This window comes from Drosophila bipectinata, chromosome 4 (assembly GCF_030179905.1).
Source record: "Drosophila bipectinata strain 14024-0381.07 chromosome 4, DbipHiC1v2, whole genome shotgun sequence".
Classification (NCBI taxonomy): Eukaryota; Metazoa; Arthropoda; class Insecta; order Diptera; family Drosophilidae; genus Drosophila; species Drosophila bipectinata.
This window is the reverse complement of record NC_091740.1, coordinates 14,161,446-14,187,886: the sequence shown is the minus strand read 5'-3', so window position 1 is coordinate 14,187,886 and position 26,441 is coordinate 14,161,446. Positions and strand designations below refer to the sequence as shown.

Genomic DNA, 26,441 nt, shown 5'->3' with positions numbered 1-26,441 from the left:
AAAAAAATTAAGCCGGCTGTGCAGACTGGTATGGATCGCTACATCCAAATCAAAAGGAAGCTGAGCCCCCTAAACTCTCAACGCAAAATAACCCGTGGCAATGCTAACATAGCTGTAATAGAAACGCCCACGAACTCAAACCGTTTTAAAATCTTGGCAGACTATGAGGATGAAGCCGAATCTACAGAAGTCGAAAAAAGGAAGCCTAAGCCCCCGCCAATTTACATACGAGAAAAAAGTTCCAACGTTCTTGTCAACAAAATTATAGAGCTCATTGGCAAGGACAACTTCCACATAATACCACTCGTAAAGGGCAACATCCAGGAAACAACATTTCAAACGAAGTCTGAAGATAATTACAGGAAAAACCTCACCGACAAAAAAAAGAACTTTTACACGTATCAGCTAAAAAGCAGCAAGGGCTTGCAATTCGTACTTAAGGGCATAGAGCCCGAAGTATCGCCTGCAGAGATAACAAAGGTGCTACAAGAGAAGGCGCTAAAACAGTGTTCAATATCCCAAACAGGGATAGAAAGCCGCAGCCATTCTTTAAGGTTGAGCTCGAACCACAAATTAAGCCCCTAAAGAAATACGAAGTGCACCCTATATACAATCTTCAGTTCCTGCTGCACCGCAGAATTGCAGTTGCGGAGCCGCACAAACGCAGTGGGCAAGAATATGGCCATACAAGGTCTTACTGTAAACTGCGCCCGGTTTGTGTAGTTTGTGGTGAGCTTCATGACTCCGCACACTGCCCAGCGAGCAAAGATGACCAAAACTCGAAAAAGTGCGGTAACTGCGGTGGAAATCACACTGCTAACTATAGAGGTTACCCAGTTTATAAAGAGCTGAAAAGTCTCATCCACCAGACCGCCGGAGCAGCCAAAAAGTAACTTTGAAGCTCTGATGTGCAGTCTACAACAAAGCCTTACGGAGTTTATGTCGTTTATGCGTACAACTATGCAAGATCTTATGCGAAACCAAAATCTATTAATACAAATGCTGGTTTCACAACAATCCAAACAATGACTTCCCTACGAATATCTACGTGGAACGCCAACGGCGTTTGGCAGCATAAGCTCGAGCTAGCGCAATTCCTACTAGACAATCAAATCGACGTAATGCTGCTTTCAGAAACAAATCTTACCAACAGATACAATTTCCAACTACGAGGATATTCATTCTATGGAACAAATCATCCAGATGGTAAAGCACACGGCGGAACTGGAATTTTAATCAGATGCCGTATTAAGCACCATTATCATACGAAATTTGCCATAATACTGGCAAGCAATTAACTCTAGCCGCCGTATACTGCCCCCCACGCTTCACCATAGCCGAAGATGAGTTTATGCAGTTTTTCAACTGACTAGGAGACCACTTCAGCAGGAGACTACAATGCCAAGCACACACACTGGGGATCTCATCTCGTGACCCCAAAAAGAAAGCAGCTCTATAATGCAATTATCAAAGCTAACGACAAGCTAGACTATGTTTCTTCTGGCACACCAACATACTGGCCGGCAGACCCAAAGAAACTTCCCGATTTAAAAGACTTTGCGATTATCAAAAAGATTCCTAAAAATCTGATAAGCGCCGAATGCCTTTCGGATCTTTCATCTGATCACTTGCCTGTCCTTTTTACTCTACTCCGACACCCAGGAACATGAGATCAATCATCAAAACTGACCTCAAATAAAACCAATTGGGTTAAGTACAGGAAGCATATCAGCTCACACATTGAGCTGAGTCCTCTCCTCAGCGACGAGGCCAACGAACACAGTTTTGTTATTTCACTGGAGTCTGTACTCGTCTCTGCAGCTTGAGTTTTAACACCTCAAACTATAAACACACAATGCATTCAAAAGAAGACAAATCTACAAATCGAACAGCTAGTCCTCGAAAAGCGACGTAACGTCGAGAATGCAATGTCACAGATCGCCATCTGCTAAGCAAAGATTAAAACATGCGTCACGTCAACTTGATCAAGCTCTACAGCAAGAAAAAAACGTATGTTCCCCGCCGCTACATAGAGCAATTGTCAACTAACAGTACAAAACACTCACTATGGAGAGCTCACCCAACTCTGAGCTCACCGAAAGAAACCGCGATGCTTATTAGAAATTTCATAGTCGGGTGGGCAGCGACGCAGACAGAACCAGCACGTTTGCCAAACACCTTATAAATGTCTTCCAACCAAATCCTGCCACCAATGCGTTTAATTTGCCGACTCTATCATATGAGCCCCAGCCTCAACATGAGCCAATTTTAAAAAATTTTAAATTTTAATTTTAATGTGAAGATTCGTCAACTTAATGTTAGTCTCAAAATTAAGAAAAGATTCAATAAATTTTTTTTTTTTTTTATTATCAATCAATCAATAGTTATATTTTAAATCTGTCCGGAGATATGGACAATAATTAAATTTTATAATGGGACCTTAACTTAATGAAATATTGAGTAGTACAATGTTTGCTTATCCTAGGAAACTAATTTTAACAGTAAAAGATTCAATAAATAAAAGCAAAGCTATAAAAAAAAGCTATAGGATATAGTCGGCCGATCCTTATGAAATTTTGTATGCCCTATTATTTAACTATATATAGCGCAACGTTTCCTTGATGTAGCTGAGGCGCGACGCATGGTCTTTGACGGCAAACTCCCAATCCGAACTCGCTAGCGCGTATGCGCGGTGTTTCCTAAGCATAGGCGCGACGCCCAGCGGCCAACTCCCGATACGGAATAGCTAGCGCGTATGGGCGGTATTTCCTTGGCGTAGCGCAGGCGTGACGCCCAGTCCTTGGCCCATCACAGATAGCGTATGCGCGCAAGTGTGTGAAGACTAGTCGCAGACGACCCGATAATGTGCCCGAAGAGTAGGAGGGCAGACAGAGCAACAGGAACAGCAGCGACCGAGCAGCAGCAGCGACAATAGAAACAGGAACAACAGGAAACGCCAACGTCGGAACCGAGCGGAACCCAGAAGGAGCAGGATCCGAAGAAGAGTCCAGTTGTGAGTTGTGAAAAATGTTGTGAAGAAGAAGAGTTGTGACAAATGCCTTTCATCGGCGGAATGTTGAGCGGACGACTAACCAGAGTTATGCACTAAGGATGTAGTCTCATGTGTGACGTTGAAAAAATAGATTTTTTTTTCATATATTTCGAAAGTACTGTTTATTGAGAATGTACTGTTGAAGTTTCAAATAAAAATATTTAATAATGACATAATCGAGAGCGCGCTTACACCGAATAGTATGAGTTACTCGGTAGCGACTAAACTTTAAACGCGTTTTTCTCGGAACGATATTTTTGTGTGCGGCGCAGGTGATTCACAAAATTCTATGGTACCGATCTAGCTGAAATTTGGATATGTTGTTCTAAAAAGTAACACCTCTCTCCCGTACTAGAATCATTTATTTTTAATAATTTTTATTTATCATAAATTTAAAATAAATTTTTTAAATTTAAAAATTTTTTTTTGGGAGTTTGCCATTTTGTTGTTTATAGATGAAAATATTTTGTTATAGTACGGGACAAAGCCATAAGCTTACAAAACAATAATCTATTAAAATTTTTTGTGTCGGATGATTTTAACAGTCGAAATCACCTGCACCAGGGATCTACCACTTTAATTGTATATGCATACTTTGGCATGCTATAAAGTGTATTAAGCTACACAAGAATAAATTAAACAAAATATTTTCAAACGCCCTTACAACTTATATTTTGTTTAAACTTAGTTTCAATAACAAATTTTCCAATTTTTTTCAATCTTACTAAAGGTTTTATAACGTTTATATGCTATCTGTATTATTTCTGAGCTCGGGCAATCACGTCAAACTATTAATTCAGTGGAACAAACCTACAATCTCTGTGTGCTAGCCGCGAGCGGCTAAATTGTCGCTAGCGGAAAGAAGAAAAACAGTTTGTTACAGCTGACTTAGCTATCTTAGCGAGCCGTACAGCGTTGGAGCTGGCAAGGAGTGGGTGCCCGACATCCCGGACAAGGCGGTAATCTGGATATGCAATACGTTCGCGTACGCGCCGAGATGAATGGTGAGAGGAGAATGGTTCGTGAGAGTTCAGTGGGTAGGCACAAGGGTATAAAGCAGTTACCTAGCACCAAGCCATTCGCACGACGCATATTGCAAAGCTCTAGCAGAGCTAGCTCTAGAGGTAAGCATTAGGTGCTAAAAGCTGGGGATTTCAATGCGAGGGCTCAGGAGTGGGGGAGTCCCACCACGAATGCTAGAGGCAGAGGCTTGTTAAAGATCTTAGCACCCATGGAACTGGGTCTTCTAAAACCTTTAAAAGAGCAAGTGACTGATCCATCGTCGACCTGATCATTGTCAGCGGCAACTAAGGTCAGATCTCCAAGTGGGGAATTGCCACCATGTACACGGCCAGCGACCATGAAGCCATACTGTGCTTGCTTGGAATCAGCCGGGCATTCTTGAACCAGTCCGGGGGTCTAATGATTCTTCGGTGGCACTTGCGCCGGTCCGTGATGAGGCCTGCAAGTCAAGCATGTAGGCGCGTACAACCTTCGCTCTGCACCACCAGCCTGTTCCGTGGTGTACCAGCCAGATCTCGTCACTCCGTAAAGAGTGTCTGAGGGCCAGTAGATCTCTGTAGCGAGCTCGTGGTACGAGAAAGTACGAATCGTGGTACGAGCTCGCAGGGGCAGAGACACATCGACTTCATGGCAGCGAGGAATAGACTCCCATACGGGACAGCAAGCAAGTGGTGTTCCTCAAGCTGTGCGACGAGTCAGAACACGACCCGTGGGGTCAAGCATACAAAATCGTGACGAAAAAGGTAAGGGCGGGGAGCCAACCCTCCTCCAATTACTAGGTCATACGAGGGCCATAATCGACTTATCTTTCCCTAGCGAACAAACGGAGGAAACTCGCCCGACGTTAGAGGACATGGAAGTGGAGTCGTTGGAGATTGGCCGACTCTATATGTCATATACATAAGTGATATATCAGAAATGTCATAACTTTCGGATTCTATTTTTGACAAATAATAGGGCATACAAAATTTCATAAGGATCGGCCGACTATATCCTATAGCTTTTTTTTATAGCTTTGCTTTTATTTATTGAATCTTTTCTTAATTTTGAGACTAACATTAAGTTGACGAATCTTCACATTAAAATTAAAATTTAAAATTTTTTAAAATTGGCTCATGTTGAGGCTGGGACTCATATGATAGAGTCGGCAAATTAAACACATTGGTGGCAGGATTTGGTTGGAAGACATTTTTAAGGTGTTTGGCAAACGTGCTGGTTCTGTCTGCGTCGCTGCCCACCCGACTATGAAATTTCTAATAAGCATCGCGGTTTCTTTCGGTGAGCTCAGAGTTGGGTGAGCTCTCCATAGTGAGTGTTTTGTACTGTTAGTTGACAATTGCTCTATGTAGCGGCGGTGAACATACGTTTTTTTCTTGCTGTAGAGCTTGATCAAGTTGACGTGACGCATGTTTTAATCTTTGCTTAGCAGATGGCGATCTGTGACATTGCATTCTCGACGTTACGTCGCTTTTCGAGGACTAGCTGTTCGATTTGTAGATTTGTCTTCTTTTGAATGCATTGTGTGTTTATAGTTTGAGGTGTTAAAACTCAAGCTGCAGAGACGAGTACAGACTCCAGTGAATTAACAAAACTGTGTACGTTGGCCTCGTCGCTGAGGAGAGGACTCAGCTCAATGTGTGAGCTGATATGCTTCCTGTACTTAACCCAATTGGTTTTATTTGAGGTCAGTTTTGATGATTGATCTCATGTTCCTGGGTGTCGGAGTAGAGTAAAAAGGACAGGCAAGTGATCAGATGAAAGATCCGAAAGGCATTCGGCGCTTATCAGATTTTTAGGAATCTTTTTGATAATCGCAAAGTCTTTTAAATCGGGAAGTTTCTTTGGGTCTGCCGGCCAGTATGTTGGTGTGCCAGAAGAAACATAGTCTAGCTTGTCGTTAGCTTTGATAATTGCATTATAGAGCTGCTTTCTTTTTGGGGTCACTAGATGAGATCCCCAGTGTGTGTGCTCGGCATTGTAGTCTCCTGCTGAAGTGGTCTCCTAGTCAGTTGAAAAACTGCATAAACTCATCTTCGGCTATGGTGAAGCGTGGGGGGCAGTATACGGCGGCTAGAGTTAATTGCTTGCCAGTATTATGGCAAATATCGTATGATAATGGTGCTTAATACGGCATCTGATTAAAATTCCAGTTCCGCCGTGTGCTTTACCATCTGGATGATTTGTTCCATAGAATGAATATCCTCGTAGTTGGAAATTGTATCTGTTGGTAAGATTTGTTTCTGAAAGCAGCATTACGTCGATTTGATTGTCTAGTAGGAATTGCGCTAGCTCGAGTTTATGCTGCCAAACGCCGTTAGCGTTCCACGTAGATATTCGTAGGGAAGTCATTGTTTGGATTGTTGTGAAACCAGCATTTGTATTAATAGATTTTGGTTTCGCATAAGATCTTGCATAGTTGTACGCATAAACGACATAAACTCCGTAAGGCTTTGTTGTAGACTGCACATCAGAGCTTCAAAGTTACTTTTTGGCTGCTCCGGCGGTCTGGTGGATGAGACTTTTCAGCTCCTTATAAACTGGGTAACCTCTATATTTAGCAGTGTGGTTTCCACCGCAGTTACCGCACTTTTTCGAGTTTTGGTCATCTTTGCTCGCTGGGCAGTGTGCGGAGTCATGAAGCTCACCACAAACTACACAAACCGGGCGCAGTTTACAGTAAGACCTTGTATGGCCATATTCTTGCCCACTGCGTTTGTGCGGCTCCGCAACTGCAATTCTGCGGTGCAGCAGGAACTGAAGATTGTATATAGGGTGCACTTCGTATTTCTTTAGGGGCTTAATTTGTGGTTCGAGCTCAACCTTAAAGAATGGCTGCGGCTTTCTATCCCTGTTTGGGATATTGAACACTGTCTTAGCGCCTTCTCTTGTAGCACCTTTGTTATCTCTGCAGGTGATACTTCGGGCTCTATGCCCTTAAGTACGAATTGCAAGGCCTTGCTGCTTTTTAGCTGATACGTGTAAAAGTTATTTTTTTTGTCGGTGAGGTATTTCGATAATACTCTGTAATTATCTTCAGACTTCGTTTGATATGTTGTTTCCTGGATGTTGCCCTTTACGAGTGGTATTATGTGGAAGTTGTCCTTGCCAATGAGCTCTATAATTTTGTTGACAAGAACGTTGGAACTTTTTTCTCGTATGTAAATTGGCGGGGGCTTAGGCTTCCTTTTTTCGACTTCTGTAGATTCGGCTTCATCCTCATAGTCTGCCAAGATTTTAAAACGGTTTGAGTTCGTGGGCGTTTCTATTACAGCTATGTTAGCATTGCCACGGGTTATTTTGCGTTGAGAGTTTAGGGGGCTCAGCTTCCTTTTGATTTGGATGTAGCGATCCATACCAGTCTGCACAGCCGGCTTAATTTTTTTTTTGTTTTTGTTCTCCTTTTCGGGCAGCACAGCGGCAGAAGTATCAATGTTTGCGCTGCTAACTGATGACGTCGTTAAACGCGCTGTTGTTGCAGTTGCGGCTGCAGAGACATCGATGGTAGCGAGGGGAAGCAAGAACGCGCTCTCTCGCTCTCTACGTTTAAGAACTCGGTCAAATTTGGGGTGATTGTGTGCGAAAGTCGTTTAGACTCATTGCAATCGAGGTTTAGTTTGTTCGAGTTGTAAATGTTATGTTTTATATTAATTAATTAATTAATCTAAATAAACATTAGCGATTTCATCGCTGAAAGCGTATTTTCGCGTTGTTGTTGATTTACAGAACCAGTCACTGCACTTTTTTGATATTATTGAATACTTTTTCCAGGAGCACAATAAATTCGCGTCTGCATGCGACGACGATGCCATTTCGAATATCTTATAGCTGACATAAAAATGAAAGATTGGAAATGACCCAACTTTTGTGGTTTTAATGATAGAAGTTTAGAACTTTATACAGGCTCTATCTTTAAAATTGATCCGACCTACTTAATTTCATCAAAATATCTTATAGCTGTCATATAACTGAACGATCGGAAAAGGTAAACGATCGGAAAACAAAAGTTGGTAAAGATACCTTTGCACAGTGGTTGCTCCCGTAGGCCATAAATCGAAAAATTGACTTGAAAATAATTAGTCAAAATGTAAATAATTTGTCTCTAAATTGACCACATTTTTTCATTGCAAGCTATTTTTGTCCGGAAATCTAACGAGACATTCTAAAAACAGAATGCAAAGTGTGAATTTTGGTGTAAATTTCGTTACAATATCTGAACTAGAAGTACTTATGGCCGCGGCCCAATACAAGCCCAACCACTGTGCTTTGGTATGGGTAGAAAAAATTTTGGATTTAAATTTAATTTAAAATTCCTATAAGGACCGGGGAACTATTTTCGTTATTTTCGATATATATACAATTTTAACTGCAAGGGTATATCAACAAGCTAGCTTTCCCTTCTTCTTAATCTTATGTCCGAGTGTGACCAGCTTGTATTTCTTAAACGTATCTTGTAAAATTCGAGTATCTCCCACACCTAGTGCACAGCAAAGATGAATAAGAAGATTATATACACTTTCTGGAGAGAGAATTTTCCAGTCAAGACCCTATCGAAGAGCCCAATTGCTCTCGGTGCTCCTTTGTTATTGGAATTGCTATTTCATATGGGAAATGAAATTTAACAATTTTTCGTGTTCCCTATTCTCCTCAATCGTTCTAATCCGAATGAATTTTGTTCCTGGAGTGCCGAAAACTTTTCACTGCAAAAAATGCATTCTTGTTTGTTTCTGCCAAAATGGTCGACCTGAAGCGATAAATTTCTTCTTTGCAGAACATTTTTTTTTTAATATAAGAAGCTCCGCATTATTTGTCATAGAATAATAATAACACAGTGCGACAAAAACAAAATTGGAGGATCTTTTGAAGAGACCTAGTAGGAATTGATCCATTTCTTGTTAGTTGTACCAACAAAATGGCGTCAAAGTCCGAAAAAATGTCAGTTTCTTTTGTAAAATTTGTATACTTTTTGTTGAAAGTATTTGCTTTTTCTTTAAAGCTACAACATTAAACTATTGAAAAACGTCAAAAATTTTTAAATCGGTAAAATACGCGTTAAGGAATGTTTAATAGCAAAAAGACTACCAAAAAAACGTTTTTTCTAAATAAATCAAAATTTTGAGGGGGTTAGAAATATTTCAAATACCGTTTTGTACTATATTCGACCTAATAAACAATTTCTACTAGATATCTTCAAAAGTTCTTAATCACTGTCGCACCGTGCAAGCTGTAGTAAAAAATGGGGGGTCTTTTTATACCCTTGCAGAGGGTATTATAATTTTGTCCAAAAGTGTGCAACGCAGTGAAGGAGACATCTCCGACCCTATAAAGTATATATATTTTTGATCAGGATCACCTCCTGAGTTGATATGAGCATGTCCGTCTGTCTGTCTGTCTGTCGTCCGTTTCGACGCGAACTAGTCTCTCAGTTTTAAAGCTATCGTCTTGAAACCCTTCTTTCCTTTGCACGCAGTATATACCAGGTGTACCGGAAAGTCCTTGCCGGTTTTATTCGGAAAGAAACTCGTTAATTGTTAGAATATGGTAAAAAATATTTTATTCAAAGTATTGCCCATCGCTAGCCACACATTTTTCCCAACGTTCTGGCAATTTATGGATGCCATGCCAATACCACTTTTGGTTCTTCGTGGCGAACCATTCATCAAGCCATTTTCCGACTTCCTCGTAGCTGGCGAAGTGTTGCTCTTTGAGTGCATGCGCCATCGATGAAAACATGTAGTAATCGGAAGGCGCCACGTCTGGTGAGTAAGGCGGGTGGACTAGGATCTCCCAGTTTACTGTGTCCAAGTAGTAACGAACCAATAATGAGTTGTGCGCCGGTGCGTTGTCGTGCTGGAAAACTAACTTGTCGTGTCGCAGCCGGAATTCGGGCCTTTTTTCGTTGATGGCCTGGCGTAATTTGATTAGTTGTCAATGTTAGCGATGTGCATTAACTGTTTCGCCCGGTTTCAGCAGCTCATAGTACAGCACACCTTGCTGGTCCCACCAAACACACAACATTGCCTTCTTGCCGAATCGATTGGGTCTGGTCGTCGAAGATGATGGCTGGCCGGGGTCAACCCATGATTTTTTCTTCTTGGGATTCTCGAAATAGATCCACTTTTCATCCCCAGTAACAATTCGATGCAGAAACGACTTCCTTTTGTGTCGTGCGAGTAGCATTTCGCACGTCACCTTTCGTCGCTCTCGCTGCGCCTCGGTCAATTCATGCGGCACCCATTTACCCGACTTCTGGATCTTTTCCATCGCACGCAGACGGTCGCTGATGCTTTGTTGGGATGAATTAAGTTGCTCTGCCATAATTTTTTGTGTTTGCGTATTATCCTCGTCCAAAAGCGCTTGCAAGTCGGTGTCTTCAAACGTCTGCGGCCGTCCAGAGCGTTTTGCATCGTCAGTAGAGAAATCACCATTTTTGAAGCGACGATACCACGTTTCCACAGTGCGGATAGCTAGACCACAGTCACCGTATATCTCGGGAAGAATTCTGTGACATTCAGCCGCTTTTTTTTTTTGATGGAACATGAAAATCATCACTTCCCGCAAATGGCCATTTCCAGGCACGAAATTACTCATTTTCAAAGGCAAAAATTGGAAAGACCACGATAAATTTTCGATTGTCTTCTGTTTTGACACTTATATAAGTGGCAAACAAAACGTCATAGAGGTTATTAGCAAAAACAACGCGTGTGGGCTAGCGACATTTATTGGGAAAACCGGCAAGGACTTTCCGGTACACCTGGTAAGTCGGAACTCGTGATCGATCGGAAATGGTATAACTTTAATGTTTTTAGAGTTAGAAAACAATACGACATGCCAAATTTCGGCCGACTATATCTTATAGCTGCCATATAACTGAACGATCGGAAATGGTTTTTGGTAGAAATACCAACTTTGGTATTTTTGAAGATAGAAGCTTGGGACTGTTTTTTTTTTAGATATTTTATTGTAACTAATTGGTTTTATTATGATATTCTCATAAGGATCGGCCAACTATATTCGATGTTTGCAATATATATCCGGTTTTAACTGCAAGGGTATATTAACTTCAGCTCCGCCCGAAGTTAGCTTTTCTTTCTTGTTTTAGTTACTATTATATAATGTATTTTTTATTATATTGAATTTTTATAAACCCCTTGTTATTTGAATGTTACATTGAATTGAATGTTACTTCAATGTTATTTTTCAGTGCACCCTTATGGATGGGAAAAAATAATTAAAAACAAGAAAGCAAAGCTAACTTCGGGCGGAGCTGAAGTTGATATACCCTTGCAGTTAAAACCGGATATATATTGCAAACATCGAATATAGTTGGCCGATCCTTATGAGAATATCATAATAAAACCAATTAATTACAATAAAAAATCTAAAAAAAAGTCCCAAGCTTCTATCTTCAAAAATACGAAAGTTGATATTTCTTCCAAATATCATTTCCGATCGTTCAGTTATATGTCAGCTATAAGATATAGTCAACCGATCGTTATGAAATTTGGTATATCGGATTAACTGACCAAAAATAGAATGTGTACCAAGTGCCAGCTTTCTATCATCAAAAACACGAAAGTTTGGTCATTTCCGATCGTTCAGTTATATGGCAGCTATAAGATATAGTCGATCCTTATGAAATTTGGCATATCGCATTATTTTGCCAAAAATAGCTCTCATGTCAATTTTGAACTCTCTAACTCTAAAAACACCAAAGTTATACCATTTCCGATCAATCAGTTATATGGCAGCTATAGGATATAGTCGGCCGATCCCGGTCGTTCCGACTTATATACTGCGTGCAAAGGAAAGAAGGGTGTGTGCAAAGTTTCAAGTCGATAGCTTTAAAACTGAGAGACTAGTTTGCGTAGAAACAGACAGACGGACAGACGGACATGCTCATATCAACTCAGGAGGTGATCCTGATCAAGAATATATATACTTTATAGGGTCGGAGATGTCTCCTTCACTGCGTTGCACACTTTTGGACAAAATTATAATACCCTCTGCAAGGGTATAATGAAAGAGTTTGCTCTGCCGTATGCTGAGCTTAGGCACCCCTGATATAAAGCCTCTTTAGCAAATATCGTTGCATTCCCTATACTGTTGAAAGAACATTTAACAGGCGGGTCAAACCGTTTCAGAGATGCGAGCTCGGCTCAAGGAGAAATTCTAAACCAATTCTTTTGGATGAAATAAACAAATATTTTTTGTTCTATAACTCAAAAACAAAAGTCGATGAATGTCTCGATGGTTCAAAATTTACTATCATCGAATATCGATAGCGGCCACTATCGATAGTTCTCCCCTAATATTAACATTCCAGATAATTCACCATCTTTATCATTTTAACGCGCCACGAATTCACCGCGGCATGGTTGACATGTCCCCAGGGGCGGATACAGGTACCTGCCTGGGGGAGGGCGATCATAGTTTTTGGCTTAAACGATTTCACGACACATTAGAAAATATACTCTTTGTTCGCGTAAACTCAACACACTTAGATAATGCTATCGACAACTTGAGTGTATTTGAAGACGACGATTAATTATTTACTATAGCATAATAGCGTAATAAATAATACTATTTACTAAAGCATAATAGCATGAATAGCATAATTTTTTAATTTTGTTTTAATTGGGAGTTATTAATATTTATTTGTTGTTTCAGAATGAAGTAAATATTAAATATTATTACTGCTTTTTAGCTGATACGTGTAAAAGTTATTTTTTTTTGTCGGTGAGGTATTTCGATAATACTCTGTAATTATCTTCAGACTTCGTTTGAAATGTTGTTTCCTGGATGTTGCCCTTTACGAGTGGTATTATGTGGAAGTTGTCCTTGCCAATGAGCTCTATAATTTTGTTGACAAGAACGTTGGAACTTTTTTCTCGTATGTAAATTGGCGGGGGCTTAGGCTTCCTTTTTTCGACTTCTGTAGATTCGGCTTCATCCTCATAGTCTGCCAAGATTTTAAAACGGTTTGAGTTCGTGGGCGTTTCTATTACAGCTATGTTAGCATTGCCACGGGTTATTTTGCGTTGAGAGTTTAGGGGGCTCAGCTTCCTTTTGATTTGGATGTAGCGATCCATACCAGTCTGCACAGCCGGCTTAATTTTTTTTTTGTTTTTGTTCTCCTTTTCGGGCAGCACAGCGGCAGAAGTATCAATGTTTGCGCTGCTAACTGATGACGTCGTTAAACGCGCTGTTGTTGCAGTTGCGGCTGCAGAGACATCGATGGTAGCGAGGGGAAGCAAGAACGCGCTCTCTCGCTCTCTACGTTTAAGAACTCGGTCAAATTTGAGGTGATTGTGCGCGAAAGTCGTTTAGACTCATTGCAATCGAGGTTTAGTTTGTTCGAGTTGTAAATGTTATGTTTTATATTAATTAATTAATTAATCTAAATAAACATTAGCGATTTCATCGCTGAAAGCGTATTTTCGCGCTGTTGTTGATTTACAGAACCAGTCACTGCACTTTTTTGATATTATTGAATACTTTTTCCAGGAGCACAATAAATACGCGTCTGCATGCGACGACGATGCCATTTCGAATATCTTATAGCTGACATAAAAATGAAAGATCGGAAATGACCCAACTTTTGTGGTTTTAATGATAGAAGTTTAAAACTTTATACAGGCTCTATCTTTAAAATTGATCCGACCTACTTAATTTCATCAAAATATCTTATAGCTGTCATATAACTGAACGATCGGAAAAGGTAAACGATCGGAAAACAAAAGTTGGTAAAGATACCTTTGCACAGTGGTTGCTCCCGTAGGCCATAAATCGAAAAATCGACTTGAAAATAATTAGTCAAAATGTAAATAATTTGTCTCTAAATTGACCACATTTTTTCATTGCAAGCTAGTTTTGTCCGGAAATCTAACGAGACATTCTAAAAACAGAATGCAAAGTGTGAATTTTGGTGTAAATTTCGTTACAATATCTGAACTAGAAGTACTTATGGCTGCGGCCCAATACAAGCCCAACCACTGTGCTTTGGTATGGGTAGAAAAAAGTTTTGGATTTAAATTTAATTTAAAATTCCTATAAGGACCGGGGAACTATTTTCGTTATTTTCGATATATATACAATTTTAACTGCAAGGGTATATCAACAAGCTAGCTTTCCCTTCTTCTTAATCTTATGTCCGAGTGTGACCAGCTTGTATTTCTTAAACGTATCTTGTAAAATTCGAGTATCTCCCACACCTAGTGCACAGCAAAGATGAATAAGAAGATTATATACACTTTCTGGAGAGAGAATTTTCCAGTCAAGACCCTATCGAAGAGCCCAACTGCTCTCGGTGCTCCTTTGTTATTGGAATTGCTATTTCATATGGGAAATGAAATTTAACCTAGTAGGAATTATCCATTTCTTGTTAGTTGTACCAACAAAATGGCGTCAAAGTCCGAAAAAATGTCAGTTTCTTTTGTAAAATTTGTATACTTTTTGTTTAAAGTACTTTCTTTTTCTTTAAAGCTACAACATTGAACTATTGAAAAACGTCAAAAATTTTTAAATCGGTAAAATACGCGTTAAGGAATTTTTAAAAGCAAAAAAACTACCAAAAAAGCGTTTTTTCTAAATAAATCAAAATTTTGAGGGTGTTAGAAATATTTCAGATACCGTTTTGTACTATATTCGACCTAATAAACAATTTCTACTAGGTATCTTCAAAAGTTCTAAATCACTGTCGCACCGTGCAAGCTGTAGTAAAAAATGGGGGGTCTTTTTATACCCTTGCAGAGGGTATTATAATTTTGTCCAAAAGTGTGCAACGCAGTGAAGGAGACATCTCCGACCCTATAACGTATATATATTTTTTTATCAGGATCACCTCCTGAGTTGATATGAGCATGTCCGTCTGTCCGTCTGTCTGTCTGTCCGTTTCTACGCGAACTAGTCTCTCAGTTTTAAAGCTATCGTCTTGAAACTTTGCACACACCCTTCATTCCTTTGCACGCAGTATATAAGTCGGAACTCGTGATCGATCGGAAATGGTATAACTTTAATGTTTTTAGAGTTAGAAAACAGTACGACATGCCAAATTTCGGCCGACTATATCTTATAGCTGCCATATAACTGAACGATCGGAAATGGTTTTTGGTAGAAATACCAACTTTGGTATTTTTGAAGATAGAAGCTTGGGACTGTTTTTTTTTTAGATATTTTATTGTAACTAATTGGTTTTATTATGATATTCTCATAAGGATCGGCCAACTATATTCGATGTTTGCAATATATATCCGGTTTTAACTGCAAGGGTATATCAACTTCGGCTCCGACCGAAGTAGCTTTTCTTTCTTGTTTTAGTTGCTATTAGGCCGTCAGCCAACGGGTACAACAGGGGGACCTACGCGCAAGCAATTGCGTGCCGTAACTGTGTACACCGCTGGTAGTGCGACTATACTCTCCACGTGAGGGCGGCTGGTAACAGGTCCCGGTAAGGTCATGTCTCTGCCGAGGATGCTGGCTAATGGTAGTCGGGCGGGGAGAAGAACACTCCCTTCCTTAAATTACCCCAATCCAAGGTGGAACAGCATATGCCGAAGGATGCGTGTCCGAGGGGGGGTCGGACGCTAATATGCGAACTCTGGGGGACAGGCCGACCTCCCAGTTTTAACCAGGCTTATCGTGACAAGCGGGCTATGTCATGATGGACGAACCCCTTCCCGCCTACTCGTGGGACCAAAACATGAACATCACTTTACCTAACAAAAACCAAAGCGGAGAACGGAACTCCCTAAAAAAGACCGGAAATGGGGCCAACGGCCCGTCATACTCCAAGGCCCTCAAAAGCCAAGGAGTTGCTGAGATGGAAAAGTCCCCCACAGAGGAACAACATCTGGAGGCGGGAAGCGCCGGTGCGGTGGAGGTTGCCAAGGCAGCTTCCTCCAAAGCGGGGATAGCTATGGGACCACCGAACGGTGTGGAGAGGAAGACCCCAGGGTCAACCTCTAAACCAACCGGCGGTGCCCCTAAGGTGAACCCTGGTCCGGAAGCGTCTCACTCAAAGCAGCGTAGAGGATCCTACAAGGATAGAAGAAGAGCAGCCTTCATTCTGATGAGGGCGGACCCATCAGCCGAAGCCAACCCGGACCAGGCCGAGATTATTAAGTGGGCAAGGGAGATCCTACCCGACTTCAATCCGGAAAAGGCGGGAGAAAGGCTGGATCCGAAGAGACGAACTGGGTCAGACCCTGCCAAGGAGGCCGCGCAAAGCGCGAAGAGGCAGAGGTCCACAGAGGGAGAAGCCCCCCAGGCCAAGAAGAGGAAGGCCCAGCCGCAGCCGCCCAACCGCTCGTTCGCCGAGGTGACGAAGGGAAGAACCCTAATTGGAGTACTGGACAAGGGCTCCAAGGATGGGCTCATCCCCAAGGAACTCTGGCGACGAGTGGTAAACGAGTTGCATGGGCGCTTCGTGGAGGAGATGCTGCGAAGTGGAGGACCCCCACCAGAATGCGAAGACGCAGGATGGTATCAGGGTAGCGTCAAGGTGATTGCTTGCCAAGACGCGCGATCGGTGGAGACTTACAAGCGGATGGTTGCATCGCTTGGAGAGGTCTACCCTGGAGCTAAGCTGGTGGCGGTTGACTGACGCGAGTGTGGCTCACAGAAAAGCCAGCCGACCCGGATACCATTCTAACAATGCTTAGGATGTGCAACCCGACGCTCCCCACGGCGGACTGGAGAGTCGCCAAGGTCGAGGAGGCGGTGAGACTGCGGAGGCAGGTCGTCCTCACACTAAACGAGGATACCGTAAAAGCCCTGGAGAGGACGGAGCACCGGCTAAAGTACGGATTCGAGCATGTTTCGGTCTGTATCTATAAATCTGATGCGAAGGCCAAGCCAGGAGGTATCGGTCTGGAGGCAGACACACAAGAGCCAGACTTGGAGGAGCCGACCGAAGAGGGGCACCCGGAGGGAATGTCGGATGAGGAGGAGGACATTCTAGAAGGGTACACCTCGGAGGAAAGCGACTTGGCAAGGGCGCTTGGTGGTGTCGGAATGGAGGAGGACTCTCTGCTGGGCTCCGAGACGGAGGCAGAGATAACTGTGGTGGAGGTTTGTAAGGATGTCCCTGACGATCTTACAAATAAACCTCCACCACAGTAAAGCAGCGTCAGCTGCCCTCCTTCTCCACCTCGCCGAGAGTGGAGCAGATGTGGCCCTCATCCAGGAACCCTGGATCCTAGGAGACAGGATTCTTGGGCTGGGGGCGTCGGAGTTCAGGCTCCGCAAAGCCAACACCACAGGTAAAAGGCGAGCCTGCATCCTCGCAAAAAAGAACCTTAACCTCTTTTTGCTACCCAATTTCAGCAATGAAGACCACGTAGCCGCAGCCGTAGAGAGCCCAAATGGCCCTCTAAGGATATGTTCGGCGTATATGGGCCACGACCAGGAGGCCCTTCCCCCGCACCCGCTAATCAAACAGCTGGTGGAAGACAGCAGGGAGCACAAGATCGACCTGATCATAGATTGCGATGCTAACGCCCATCATCATCAGTGGGGCAGCACTGACACAAACGAGAGGGGTGAGTCAATTTTCGATTTTATCCTAGGCTCCAATCTTTTGGTGGGTAACAGGGGTACAGAACCCACCTTCATAGTCAAGAACAGAAGAGAAGTACTTGACGTCACTCTTTACTCAGAATCACTAGCAGACAGGATTGTTAGATGGGGAGTCCTAGAGAAACACTCATTCTCAGACCACCGATACATAGAATTAGTGGTCAACTTCGAGAACTTTAATCGACTAACGGTACGCAACCCGAGAAAAGCGAACTGGGAGTTATATAGGAAGAAGCTAGATAGTTCCTTGGGAAATCCTCCAACAGGGAATGCTGATAGTAGGGTAGCCCTGGATGCCATGGTGGACACGCTCACGGCAGCGTGCGCCAGGGCATTCAATAAAGCTTGTCCCAAAATCAGATCGGGCAAAAGCAAGTCAAAGAAACCACCATGGTGGTCGCAAACACTTGCGCCCTTTAAAACCAAGGCCCGCAAGGCCTTCAATTTTGCCAGAAAAACAAACTCGGAGACAGCCTGGGAGTCGTATAAGGCGGACCTTAGGCGATATAACAAAGAACTTCGCAAGGCAAAAGGGAATGCCTGGGCCGAGTTCTGCACGAACATTCAGCAAACATCAGAGGCCTCTCGACTCAGGAAGGTCCTTGCAACTACTGCACCAAATGTAGGATACATTAAAACCTCAGAGGGCAACTGGACATCGTCCAGCAAAGAAACCCTAGAGGCTCTCATAGAGACACATTTCCCGGGATGCACTCGAGAAGACACAACCCTGGAAATGCAGACACAGGGGAATACCCCCCCACCACTAACCCACTTGAATACCTATTGAATGATAGATATCTCAGCTGGGCAATAAATAGCTTCAAGCCCTTCAAATCCCCGGGCCCAGATGGCATTGTCCCGGCTCAACTAATTAAAGCAGGTCCCAACCTGAAATCTTGGGTCAAGATAGCTTTCTCAGCAATTTTCAGGATGGGCATCGTACCCAAAATGTGGTTGCGGACGAAAGTCGTATTTATACCCAAGGCGGGAAAACCATCTCACTGCACCCCCAAGGACTTCAGACCAATAAGCCTGTCGTCCTTCCTTCTCAAGACAATGGAGAGACTAATCAGCCTCCATATTAATCTTACTATAAACCCAGATGATATCTCGGGATCACAACATGCGTATAGGAAGGGCCGATCCACGGAAACGGCACTCCACGAAATCACTACTTTTGTCGAGAAGGCACTTAGTGATAAGGAATACGCACTCATTGCTTTTCTAGACATAGAAGGTGCGTTCATCAACATCCTACCAAGCTCGATAACCAATGCGCTGACAGGACTAGGAATAGATGATCAATCCATACGCCTTATAAAGCAGATCCTGGTAAACAGGACTGTTGAGGCGTCACTAGGAGGAGAATCTATTCATAGATACGTCAGAAGAGGCACCCCGCAAGGAGGCGTACTCTCACCCCTACTCTGGAACGTGGCGGTTAATAGCCTACTGCGATCCCTAGAAGGGGGTGGTTGCAAAGTTATCGCTTACGCGGATGATGTCGCAATTGCCTTCTCAGGAAAATTTCCCCAGACTCTATGTGGCCGCATGACGGACAAACTTAGGGTCCTCTCAACGTGGGCAGCTAGAAATGGACTAGGTGTTAACCCATCCAAAACAGAGCTCGTCCTCTTCACCATGAAGTACAAAATACCAAACTTAAGGCTTCCAAAACTATTAGGAGAAACACTATCTCTTAGCGATAGCGCCAAGTACCTAGGGATTACGCTAGACAGGAAACTGGACTGGAAATCAAACACTATGGATAGAGCCAACAAAGCTACAATCGCGGTCTATACTTGCAGAAAAGCCATTGGTCTTAAATGGGGAATGTCACCAAAAATAGTAAGATGTCTTTATACAGCGGTCATAAGACCCATCCTCTTCTACGGGGTGGTGGTATGGTGGCCCGCTCTCACCAACTCCACAATCAGGGAGAAGCTTAGGAAAACGCAAAGGATGGCGGAGGTCTGTATCGCGGGCAGCCTACGTACCACTCCTACGGACGCACTAGACTTCATACTCGACCTACTACCAGTAGAGATAATAGGAGTCAAGATGGCCACGCTATCGGCAATCAGGCTACGAGAGACGGGCGCATGGAAAAGGACTGACTACGGACATACCAAGTTAGATCTGCACCACGGCACGCCAACGGGGTCTACAGACTACTGCGTACCTGTCGATAATCCCACCTTAAAATACAAGGTCTACATTCCAACAAGGGAGGAATGGGACACACAAATCCCGGGACCAGCCGGTTCCCTCTATATCTACACAGACGGTTCAAAATTGAATGGCCAGGTGGGAGGCGGTTTCCATTGCGAACAGCTGTGTTTAAATAAGTCCTTCAGACTCCCCGACCACTGTAGTGTTTTCCAAGCTGAAGTAATAGCTATCGGAGAAGCACTCAGATCCCCAGCACTTATTGGTAATCAGGACACAATCTGTATCTTTTCAGACAGTCAAGCGGCACTCAAAGCCCTTGACGGTCTTTCATCCAACTCCAGGACAGTGAATGACTGTCGCAGATCTCTTAACGAGATGGCAGAGCAGCATGACATACACCTCATATGGGTGCCCGGGCATAGGGACCACGAGGGTAATTGCGCCGCCGACGAACTAGCAAGAGCAGGTACTACCAATCCTCTCCTACCGGAGAAGGAACCAGTAGGTATCCCCTTAGCTACGTGTAGGCTAAAATGCAGGGATCACTTTGACCGCGCATCACTGCGGAAATGGAGAAACCTCCAAAACTGCAGGAACTCCCGCATGATATGGCCAATCCGATCTAGGAAGAGGTCAATGATGCTTATCGCCCTGGGGACATTACGGGACATTGGTTAATAGGAGCACACGCGGCTAGACTAGCGGTGCCACATTATGACTTCTGCAGGAGCTGTGGAGACGAAGAAGAGGAAGAGACAGTCGCACACCTCCTGTGTCAATGCCCTGCGCTGGGGCGCATCCGACTCAAATTCTTGGGCGCAGCAATACTTACAGACCTTACAGACCTCGCGGATGTCGCTCCACACAGACTCGTAGCCTTCATCCGTAAATCTGGATGGGACCGCGAGCCGTTTCAGGAAGGATAGAGCACCCTTGGGCACATAAGTAGTGGGAAGGGAGAGGTCCTTTTGTAGGATCCTTGCCTGTGCGGTATCACAAGGAGCCCCAGCGGCTCAAGTGGATGGGGGTCGGAACCAGCCCCTCATCGCCGCCTCAACCTAACCTAACCTAGTTGCTATTATATAATGTATTTTTTATTATATTGAATTTTTGTAAACCCCTTGTGAATGTTACTTCAATGTTATTTTTCAGTGCACCCCTATGGATGGGAAAAAGTAATTCTCGCACCAATGTATTGGTGAATTTATGCATTGGTATTGGAGTTTGCTCTGCCGTATGGTGAGCTTAGGCACCCCTGATATAAAGCCTCTTTAGCAAATATCGTTGCATTCCCTATACTGTTGAAAGAACATTCAACAGGCGGGTCAAACCGTTTCAGAGATGCGAGCTCGGCTCAAGGAGAAATTCTAAACCAATTCTTTTGGATGAAATAAACAAATATTTTTTGTCCTATAACTCAAAAACAAAAGTCGATGAATGTCTCGATGGTTCAAAATTTACTATCATCGAATATCGATAGCGGCCACTATCGATAGTTCTCCCCTAATATTACGTTCCAGATAATTCACCATCTTTATCATTTTAACGCGCCACGAATTCACCGCGGCATGGTTGACATGTCCCCAGTGGCGGATACAGGTACCTGCCTGGGGGAGGGCGATCATAATTTTTGGCTTAAACGATTTCACGTAAACTCAACACACTTAGATAATGCTATCGACAACTTGAGTGTATTTGAAGACGACGATTAATTATTTACTATAGCATAATAGCATAATAAATAATACTATTTACTATAGGATAATAGCATAATAGCATGAATAGCATAATTTTTTAATTTTGTTTGGGAGTTATTAATATTTATTTGTTGTTTCGGAATGAAGTAAATATTAAATATTATTACTTATTAATATTTATTATTACCTAAAAATCATTCTTACAAGGGTAAAGAAAGTGGGTAAGGAAGAAAGGAGGTAAAGAAAGTGGTCAGTGGACAGTGATCATTCTTACAAGGGTAAAGAAAGTGGGTATGGAAGAATGGAGGTAAAGAAAGTGGTCAGTGGACAGTGACGGTGCATAAAAATCAGGTGAGAAAAAAACAGAAACCAAAACTACGATAGAGCGGTAGCACATACAAAAATATTTTTTGTTCTGCTTGCTATCGCTCTAGATTTTTGGCTACGGCTACGGCTACGAGGAGCACAAAATATTTTTTTCTGCTATTGTTATAGCTATAGCTTGGAACTTTTCGTAGCTCGGAGCAGAGTAGAGCAGACAATTTTCATTTTTCTGCTACGGCTTCGCTTCCGCTCTCGGAAAAAGTGACAGCGGTAGCAATAGCAGAGCAATATTTCTGTGCATCTCGCTGCTACGGAGTAGTAAATGCAAACCCTGGTGCCAGTCACGACATCTTCTTTTCGAAGTAGAAATTTGTTTTAGCTGTCATCTCTGGTCAATTCAACTTGGAAACCAACGATGAAACGACTCGATTCTCAGAGTTAATTTCAACTAATTTGTCTGCTGAAAGTCAATTTGTTATGCGTACAAGTTCAATTATTGTCGAATTATGTATTTGAAACATTGATAAATCGTTAAACGATACATTATTATCATTTTAATTGCAGATGGTAAATTTTAGATAATTAGCCATTTGCAATATGCGCATTAAAGCAACTTGAACTTAGCAACGTGTATACGTCACCTTGAACGCCCTTCTTTTTTCCCCCAGTGTTTGCCCTGCTTGTTCCTTGCCAATCACGAAAGCGAAGAGATAGGAGGAGGGATTAACAAGGGAAGAAGTGGGGAGTTTCCGCAGTTAATGCCAGTTCACTCCGTTCACGCGTTTTCTGAGGAGTCGGACGCATTTAAGTGAGCGATCGCCTCTATCGCCCCCCCTTGTATCCGCCACTGCATGTCCCTAGCTCAAATTAATTATGTTAGAAATTTGTTAGGTCGGCTATTATATTTAAATTTTGTATTTGATACTGATCAACCCCAGAGAATCAATATCACTTCACGCTTGAGGTTTCAATTGAAGCCATTTCTGGTATCGATCATATATTTCCTTCCGCGGAAAATAAAATTCGCTGTTTCCGTAAGGCTGATTTTTACATACTAAATTGTGAAATCATTTAATAAGTCCGATATTCTGACATACACCGATATAAATGTCACCTTAGGAAAATGTTACCATACTTCAAATATATTTTTTTTGTCTCATTTGAGCCGTGGAAATATCCGTACGCCTCAATAAATCCTCCTTGGTTTACAAGGTGTAAGTCACCTTAAAAAATATAAATAAAACGGGAGTAGTATCCGTTTTTTCTACTAGCTCCGTCAAATTTTACCGTGCATAACGCTGAATGTTATAGGAATTACAGAAGAATGCTCCTGAAAAATTAATTATTTCTCATTTGTAACTTTATTGATATTCGATCATTTCTTCATGTCAGTATGGCTTCATTAGGCTTCGTACCACCACCACTAATTTAGTAAAAGATAAATTCCTTTGTCAAAGATGGTTTCGGAAATAGATTTGAAACGAATGCTATTTACACAGACTTAAGTAAAGTATTTAATCCAGCCAATCATTCACTACTCTTGTGTAGCAGACTAGATTAGATTAGTTTAGAAATCTAAATGTAAATCTACACTAGATTTCCTACAGACCTCCTAACCTCCAGTTACTTAAATGGAAGAACACAAAGAGTCTTATTTAAAAATTTAAATTCCCGCTTAGTCCGTGCTACACCTGGAGTCCCTCAAGAAAATCATTTTGGCCCGTTACTGATTACTCTTTTTATTAATGAATTGAACGAATCGCTAGTACTTATGTACGCAGACTATGTTAGGCTTTGTCTTCAATATATTCTATGGGCTCATATTTTCTATGTCTTGGTGTCCTATTAGACTTAAACCTTAAATTTGCCAATCATATCTCAACAAAAGAATTTCTTAACATTTGCTATAAGGATCATCTGGGTGCAAATCTTTATTTTTCTTTGTATCAAAGCATACTCTTACTAATAACTTACCCCACTTTAAAAATCTATGGTGATGTATGGTTTTACTATGGTGATGTAGTATGACAGTATTTGCTAACACGCTTACATTTTAACGTTCCTAATAGAAGAAACTTTAGTCTTCTATTCCATAGCCATTTTAGTTCAACCTTGTCACAACAAGACCCTTCTAGGGTCTTATATTCAAGCTACAAAGTCTAAACCGTATCATCTCACTTTCTTCTCCTTTAAACTTAAAAACATCTATTTTAAATTTTTTAAGTGATTCTTCATTCTACGCAAGATAACTAGATAACCTAGAGCTATCTTCTTCTTCCTCATTAACTTATAGAGCTAATTTAGCTAATAACTCGTTGTGCAGCTGGAATCGAATTAGTGCCTATGGTACTTTTCCACCTTTTTATCGGCTTTTTTTTTGGCTTTGATGTAAGCCGAGATTTCAATCTCAAAAATGTCAGGGGTGTCGTTAAATCTGAGATATTCGAAAGCTGAACTATTTTTAGTTCCAACCCGTTGGGTAGCCAAAAGTATGAGCGGCTAAATAATTATAATAGGAAAGATAATAGATAGTATAATAGGAAGAATATAATAGGAAAGAATCAGATAAGTATAACACTGCACGCGCGGTGCGATAAAGGGGAACTAGAGGGGAATTAAAATAGGTAAAAAGATATTTTAAAAGAAATATAAGACAAAGTTAAATAGAAATGCAGTGCACACAAAAAAATACGACCGTCCTTTTTTTTGACCGTTTCGATTTTAAATAGACCAGGTTTTATCAAAAAGGATGGTTTATCAAAAGGACATTTAGCCATTATCCGTCTTTGGTAACGAAGACTTTATACAATTTTTAAAATCTGTCGATCTATTGTACAAAGTACCAAAAAGATGTACAGGCCAACAATATCTAATCTTTTTACTTAACAAATAATATTGTTTGCTTCATAACCTTTGGGCTCCCACGAGCCCAAGTGCAGAACAAGCAAAGGTTCCATCACCCACAGTTTCTACGGTATACTTAAGAGAAGAAATCTACCATTTTTTTAAATAAACATTATATGTTCTATGTAAAATAAATAAATAGCATCTACAAAGCTCAAATCTCCAACGTTTATGATGTATTATTCTATGGAAGTTGTTTTGTTTTTTTATTAACATTCCCTTTAAATCATCTCAATTCAAGGCGCAACCGCATAGTACGAGGGGTCTGGGTCTGGCTGCTCAGAGAAGCCAATAGCCTAGCAAAATCCTGGCTATGCTAAAAATGTGTAATACGGCACTTCACACTACGGACTGGATGATCGATGACAGGTGGTCAAGAAAACCGTGGAGTACCGGAAACCGGATCAAGTACGGTAGGTCTTTTATTAAGTTTCTGTGTACGTCTATTGAAGAAATTGATAGGAGCGTATTTGGTCGGCCCTTTAAAAGATAAATGTGAAATCTAAGCTTCCAATAGAGAAACAAGAAAGGTTTCACCTGGTTCTACCTTAATGTTTATACTGTGTGAGCTCGAGGCGGCCTCGAGGTTTACAGCACAGAAAATCATTTGCTTCACTTGCCTCTATTATCGCCCACATACAATCTTTATTGAATAACTTTTATGTTTCTTAAACAATCTGAATAAAATCTTACGACATTCTGAAAATATGAAATATGAAATAGAATTTTTGGTCAAAATCTTAAGTCATTAGCTTAACAATTTTTCTTAATACTTAACTTTTTTTTTATTTATAAGGGGGGATAGGATCATGGTAAAATTCGAATATTTTATTTATCTCGGCTCTGGGTCCTGGGCTATCTGGTTGGACTTATGTACTTTCTACACTTAAAAACAAAATTTCAATGCAAATTGTCACTGCTAAGTAAATTCTCTGTACCACATTACTAAAAAACACCATAACATCTTGTAACATTTCATTACACACAACACGTAGTACGAGCCCCACTGATTACTGTTCTTGCGAAAAGATTTTTCAGATTATAGTTTTTTTGCAGTTTTTAATATCATATATTAAAAATGATTCTTTATTTTTGACTTCATTTTTTAACAGCTACGACAAACTGAGCTTAACTTCGGAATTCGCAAATTTGGTGGTCAGAGTTTCATCGCAATCCAAACAAAATCCCATAATTTTAACTTCAAAAAAATGGACAAAAATAGTGCAGTGGTAACTTACAATGCGGTTTGGTTAAAAAATGTTAAAGGTTGCTTCGCCCAATCTGGTCGTACAATATATTCTTAAAATATATCTATTTTAAGTGCAGTTGTGAGTGCTTGTGGAAAAAAGCCGACGCGGCGTGCGGCCTCCTGGAAATCATTCTTAGATATGGCTTTGAAAGGAAGATGATGCGAAAGGTCCCCATTCCGGCAAGACAAGATGGACAAGATTGGGCGCCAACCAACGAGATAACATAAGAAGCTCTCTTATGAAGGCACCGGTATCATCAATACACAGCAGCAGCTCAACAGAAACAAAAAAAAAATATAAATAAAAAAAAATGAATGATAAATAGATCAAAAAAATTCGACATCTTAATTTGCTGTGTGTGGCGATCGTGTGTGTGTCGGAGAGCACTTTGTGTGCACATGCGAGAGAGCCATATACCCATATGCATCTTGGGTATTTCAT

The 26,441-nt window shown here is 41.6% G+C and overlaps 1 long non-coding RNA gene across 2 annotated transcripts in view; it reads left to right on the top strand.

Annotated features, from left to right (window-relative positions):
• The window catches only part of LOC138926862 (uncharacterized), a 118,251-nt gene extending 92,019 nt beyond the window's left edge, over positions 1–26,232 (top strand). For both annotated transcript variants that reach the window (XR_011443542.1, XR_011443543.1), the window contains exons 2-3: positions 24,992–25,163; positions 25,863–26,232. This is a non-coding gene — a long non-coding RNA (uncharacterized lncRNA). The remainder of the gene's footprint in view (positions 1–24,991; positions 25,164–25,862) is intronic.
• The last annotated feature ends 209 nt before the right edge of the window (positions 26,233–26,441 follow it).